The sequence below is a fragment of the Sorex fumeus genome, unplaced genomic scaffold, assembly GCF_029834395.1.
Source record: "Sorex fumeus unplaced genomic scaffold, SorFum_2.1 ptg000125l, whole genome shotgun sequence".
Lineage (NCBI taxonomy): Eukaryota > Metazoa > Chordata > Mammalia > Eulipotyphla > Soricidae > Sorex > Sorex fumeus.
In genome coordinates, this window is record NW_026606182.1 from 5,026,800 (window position 1) to 5,033,021 (window position 6,222).

The 6,222-nt window shown below is 54.5% G+C and overlaps 1 protein-coding gene across 1 annotated transcript in view; it reads left to right on the forward strand.

Annotated features, from left to right (window-relative positions):
• The first annotated feature begins 4,956 nt into the window (after window positions 1-4,956).
• Window positions 4,957-6,222, forward strand: part of XRCC6 (X-ray repair cross complementing 6) — a 48,668-nt gene continuing 47,402 nt past the window's right edge. Inside the window, exon 1 of the mRNA XM_056137554.1 lies at window positions 4,957-5,085. The gene's annotated coding sequence lies outside the window, so the exon portion shown is untranslated. The remainder of the gene's footprint in view (window positions 5,086-6,222) is intronic.

Below are 6,222 nucleotides of genomic sequence, written 5' to 3' on the forward strand. Positions count from 1 at the left end.
TCGGGAGAGCGATGCCGATTGGGCCAGGAGGAGAGGAGGCGTGTCAGGAGGCGGCGCCGGAGCGCGCCCGCTGTGGTCGGATTTTTCCAAACCTGCTGGGAGGTGGGGTCTGAGTCTGGGTCGGGCGGGTTTGGAGGGAGGGAACCGGAAAAGAGGGATGAGGTCAAGGTGGGACCCGGAGGGGAGAAGATTGATTGCATTGGTCAGGCGAGGGGGCTGGGACGGGGAGGAGCTTCCAGGCCGCAGTGCGGTCCGGGCTCTCCCCGCCCTCCCTCGCTCAGCCTATGACTCACCCTCCGCGCTCGCTCGCTGTCAGGACTTTGCCCTATGAGCTATAGGAATCTTTTAATGACCTTTACTCGGCCTCTGGATTCGACCAGGTGACCTTCCCTGCCCTTCCTCCGTTTGCTCGCTGTCGGTCCGTCTCTTTCGTAAGCCCTGTTCACTGTCCGCCTCTTTCGGGAACCCTTCCTCGGGGCCAGGAGGAGGTTCCAAAGGGCTAGAGCTGCTTTCATGTGTGAAGCCCCGGCTACCCCCAACCCTAGAGCACTGTGACGCTGAGCTCTGAGCTGGGAGTAGCCCTGTACACCTCCAGGTGTGGCTCCCAAACAAAGTCAAAAGAAAGGGGGGCACGAGCGATATAGTACAGCAAGCATATAGATATATACTTGCCTTGTATAGGCTGACCCCATCCGGAGCACCACATACAGCCAAAGACCCACCAGGAGTGATCCCTGAGCACTGCTGGGTGTGGCCCCAAACAAGCCAACGAACAAACAAAAAAAACAACCACAAAAGTTAATGGCTAGGAGGATTACTCCATGGCTTAGAGGCCAGCCGGGCATTCTAGGGGAAAGGGCAGCTCAGATAGAGAAGGGAGCACCAAATAAAGGGTGTTGGGAGGATCCTCCCAGGATGGGAGATGCATGTTGAAAGTAGACTATGGACCGAACATGATTGCCACTCAATGCCTCTTTTGCAGACCACAACCCCTAAAAGGAGAGAGAGAACAAAAGGGAATGCACTGCCACAGAGGCAGGGTGCGATGGGGGGGATGGGGGTAGGAGGGATACTGGGATCCATGGTGGTGGAAAATGGCCACTGGTGGAGGGATGGGTATTTGATCATTGTATAATCGAAACCCAAGCACAAAAATTTGTAAGTCTACAACTGTACCTCATGGTGTTTCCCTAATAAAAATTAAAAAAGTTAATGACATCTTATCATCTCATTCCTACTTTGGACAAACTGGCAGGCTACCAAATGTAACCTGCCCACACAGCAGTCTGTCAAACTCCCCATGACGTACCCAATATGCCAAATACCAGTAACAATGAAGGGTCTCATTCTCCTAACTCTGAAAGAGCCTTGAATATGGCACTTTTAAAAAAAATCTCAGGGCTAGGACGAAGGAGACGTTACTGGGGCCTGCTCGAGGCAATCGATGAATGGCTAGGTAGGTGGCCCAAAGGACTGCAGTGCAGGCTTCGCACATAGGAGCTCTGGCTTCCAGCCCCACCACTGTATGATTCCAGCTCCGTAGGAGCCATCCCCCTCAGCACTGAGCTGGAAGTAGCCCCTTATCATCACTGGGTGTGGTCCCCCAAACAATCAAAACCAAAATTAATTCCCCATATCCATAATAAACAAACATCAGAAATCTAAGTGTAGGGGCTGGAGCTATAGTACAGTGGGTAGGGCATTTGCCTTGCACAAGGCTGACCCGGGTTCGATTCCTGGCATCCCATAAGGTCCCCCAAGCACCGCCAGGAGTAATTCCTGAGTGCAGAGCCAGGAATAACCCCTGAGCATTGCCAGGTGTGACCCAAAAAGCAAAAAAAAAAAAAAAAAAAAAATCTAAGTGTGAAGAAATGAATCATCTCCAGAGTCATTACCTAGGAACCAGACCTCAGGTGCGGGTGCTGGATACCAGAGTCTGGCAGTTAAAGATTCCTGCGAAAGATTGGAGGAAATTGTTTTAATTTAAAAACTGCGGTCCGGGGCTGGAGCAATAGTACAGCGGGTAGGGCATTTGCCTTGATCTGGGTTCGATTCCCAGCATCCCATATGGTCTCCCAAGCAACCGCCAGGAGTAATTCCTGAATGCAGAACCAGGAGTAACCCCTGAGCAACGCTGGGTGTGACCCAAAAAGCAAACAAAATAAATAAATAAAACTGGGTCATGGGTGGGGCTGCAGAGATGGCACAGTCAGTAAGGCACTTGCTTTGCATGCAGCTGACCCGGGTACCTGAGCCCTGCCAGGAGTGAGCCCTGAGCACAGAACCAGGAGGAAGCCCTGAGCACTGCTGCGTGGGGCTCCCAAACAAACAAATAAAATCCAAATGCAGCCAAGGGACTGGAGTGCTAGTTCTAAGTCAAGGCGCTTGTCTTCCCTGTGCTACAGATGCAGTGGTTTGAATCCCTGGACACTTTTGGTACATGAGTTCCTGACAGCCCCCGATGGTTGGAAATGCCCCCTCTGAAGGGAAAAGAGGTCCCCAGGCCCCTCTGTTCACTCAGCAACATGTTGACACTGGCCTGCCAACACCCAGGATCCGGGAGGTGGGTTTCAAGGAAAGAGATGTGAGTTCACACGTGATTCTCTGAGAGTGAGCCGAACACAAAACAATGGAGCCTCAAAACCTAAGAATGAGGAGATGTAGTTCAAAACCAGATGTGGAAGCCTCATCTCTCATAGATATTGCTTGACTTCAGTATGTGCTGAGCAGTGGGAAAATGGGCCAGGGATTGGGGTTAGCATTAAGAACCCGTTCAAAGGCTGGAGTGGTAGCACAGTGGATAGGGCGTTTGCCTTGCACACAGCTGACCTGGGCTAGATTCCCAGTGTCCCATAGGGTCTCTCGAGCATCTCCAGGAAGGAGTAATTCCTGAGTACAGGGCCAGGAGTAACCCCTGAGCATCGCTGGGTGTGGCCCAAAAAGAAAAATAAATAAATAACCCATTCAATAAAAAAAAAATATAAGAAATGCTAAAATGTGAAAAAAATGTCTATATTATATAGAGGAAAGTCACTCTCACTGTCCTCCCATTGTTCATTGATTTGCTTGAGCGGGCCCAGTAACATTGTGAGTCTTGTTACTGTGTTTGGCATATCGAATACATCACGGGTAGCTTGCCAGGCTTTGCTGTCTGGGCGAGATACTCTTGGTAGCTTCGAGAGGGGCGGAGGAATTGAAGGCGGAGGAACAGAACTCAGATCGACCAGGTTGGCTGGCGTGCAAGGCAAATGCCCTACCCTTTGTGCTATTGCTCCAGCCCATGGAGTCAAGTTTAATGGAGCGATAGCACAGTGGTAGGGCGTTTGCCTTGCGCGTAGTCAGCCCGGTTCGATTCCTCCGCCCCTCTCGGAGAACCCGGCAAGCTACCGAGAGTATCTTGCTCGCACGGCAAAGATTGGCAAGCTACCCGTGATGTATTCGATATGCCAAACACAGTAACAACAAGTCTCAAAAAAATGGAGACATTACTGGGCCCGCTTGAGCAAATCCATAACGGGAGGACCATGACCGTGACCCTGAAATGTGACTGAGTTGGTACAAATCTGGGCTGTGCCTGAGAGTGCAGCCAAAACAAACAAAATGTGTAGTCTTTGGCTTCAGAGCCCAAGAATGAGGAATTATAGCTTTAAGAGCCTTAAAATCGGATTTGGGAGCTCCGCCTGTTAGCCGCATTCCTGTTTGCCAGGCAGCCATTGGGCTCAGAGGCTATGATAGCCTCGCATTTGGGGTCTTTGAGACCCTGGAGTTTATGTATTTTCAGACAGGTGGAAGATTTCTCATAGAAAAACAAGTGGAGGGGCCGGAGCTATAGTACAGTGGGGAGGGCATTTACCTTGCACGCAGCTGACCTGGGTTTGATTCCCAGCATCCCATATGGTCCCACGACCTGGGTTCGATTCCCAGCATCCCATATGGTCCCACGACCTGGGTTCGATTCCCAGCATCCCATATGGTCCCATGACCTGGGTTCGATTTCCAGCATCCCATATGGTCCCACGACCTGGGTTCGAGTCCCAGCATCCCATATGGTCCTCTGAGCACTGTCAGGAATAATTCCTGAGTGAGAGCCAGGAGAAACCCTTGAGCATCGGGAGGTCTGGCCCCCAAAGTAAAAAAAGCCCCCCTCTCAAAAAAAAAAGTGGAAATGACAGGGTCATTGATGGCGCCCATGAAGGAGCCATGTTGCACCCTGAGGCAGAGGGTCTGTCTGTCTTTCCAGAGTCCCTCCTTCAACCCACAGCGGGCAGGAAACAAGGCCTCGCCCTCCATGTGCAAGGCAGAGGCCCACACAAACGTTTCCGTGGGAGGGGAGAGGCCTCCTTTTCTGACTTCCTGCTCCATCCAGCTCTGGTCCCTGAGAAGTGGCGTGTGGGGGCGCCCCCTCCCATGGCCCTGCTGGTACAGAGCCTTCGGACTCTGCTGGACCGTCCAGATCAGCCTCCTGCACCCCTGCTGGTGCTCAGGGGTCCCCAGGAACTGTGGCTGTAGGGCCCTGAGCCCGTGGCGCCTGGATCTGGAAGCAGATGCAGTCCACTGGACAGGACGGGGTTCTGTCCCCTGTGGATGGGCCCACCTTTCACAGACAGAAATCCCTGGGCATCAGTAATGGGGGGGGGTGCTGATGATCCCATCTCCTCCCTGACTTCTTTATGCCTTGATGCATTCTCAGCACAACTTGCTCTCGGATGAGGCTGTGGGCCCCCGAGAGGGCCTTTGAGTTGCCTGAGACACAGCTCCCAGGGGGGCAGGCCGGGCAGCCCTCGTGACCACCAGTGTGTCCCTTTAAGAGGGAGCCTCATCCCTGGCAACGGTGCTCAGCTGGGCCCCGGTGGCCCTGGGGAGGGCCAGGAGCGGGACTTGGGGAACAGACTGGTCAGAAGGAGAACGGAGCGCCAAGAGGAGGCAAGCCCGATGCTAGGGGCGCGCGAGACGCCAGCCTGGCAGGATCCTGCTTGGGAGGGAAGATTCTGGACTCTCCTGGAGCAGACCCGGGCAGCCATGCTTGGTGTGGCCAGCAGACCGCCTACCTTGGCTGCTTCCTTCCTCCTCCCAACAGCCCCTGAGGTGAGTACCCTTGCTTTGGGCTGCAGAGGCGCGTTCCCGGGACGTCCCCATCGTCAGGACTCTGCTCACATCTCTTCCCTTCCCTCGAAGCCCACCTCCTGGGCTCTGGCTGTTGGCAGGCCAGCGTCCACGTTGGGTCTGGGGACCTCTGTGGACTTCGGAGGGTGGCAGTTCGGACCCCGGGGACAGTGCAGTTGGGGTGCCACCAGTTCTTGTCTTGTTTTGTTCTTGTTTGGGGTCACGCCCGGTGCTGCTTAGAGCAGACTCCTGGCTCTGTGTTCATGGTTCACTCCTTGGTAGTACTTGCAGTTGTGGGGCGACCTGCTGCTGGGAACCGAACTTGGATCAGCCGTGTGCTGAGCAATTGCCTCTCCCGCCTGCGACCTGGGGAAGGTCCCCCCCAGGGTTCCCCTGGGCTGTCGGGAAGAGAAGGGGGGCGAGGAGGGAGGCCCTTAGAGGTCTCTGATCAGAATCCTGGGTGTTGATGTCACTTTCGTGTTCCTCACCATAAACAAGAGCGTGGGCCTGATGGACTCGGAGGAGGGGCTGGACAGGGCTGGGCTGTTCCCGGGTTGGTTAGTCCCTTGGGCGACATGCTGGTGTCCAGGGATGGGGTTATAGGAAGTGGGGTCTCCTAACACTGGGGTCTGGGATGTCTGTGAATCTGGGTTCAACCCTAAGGGGCAGAGCCTGGTCAAACAGTGGGGTCCCCTAGGAGGGGCCTTCAGGCAACCAAAGTCATTTTCTTTTCGGTTTGGGGGGCCACACCTGGCTGCACTCAGGGCTCACTCCTGCTGGTGCTGGGGACAGAATCCAAGTCAGCCACGTGCAAGGCAAGCGCCGTCATCCCTGTGCTCGCTCCAGCCCTAATGCATCCTTTTCATGCCAAGATGAAGAAACTGAGGCCCAGAGCGGGGAAGGGCTTGGCCAAGGTCTCTGGGGCAAGGGTGCTTCCGGGTTGAGTTGGTTGGAGACCACAGCCATCATGACGGGTTCCGCCTCTCCGCCCTTCCCAGGACTGGTGGAGCCTGCTTTGTGCCAGCCCCTGCCCTTGTGGAGTGCCCTGGGGAGCAGGAAGATAAATCTTGACATTGCTGGGAGGTAGGTGCGAAGCCCTGAGGAAAGGCTGCTGTTCTA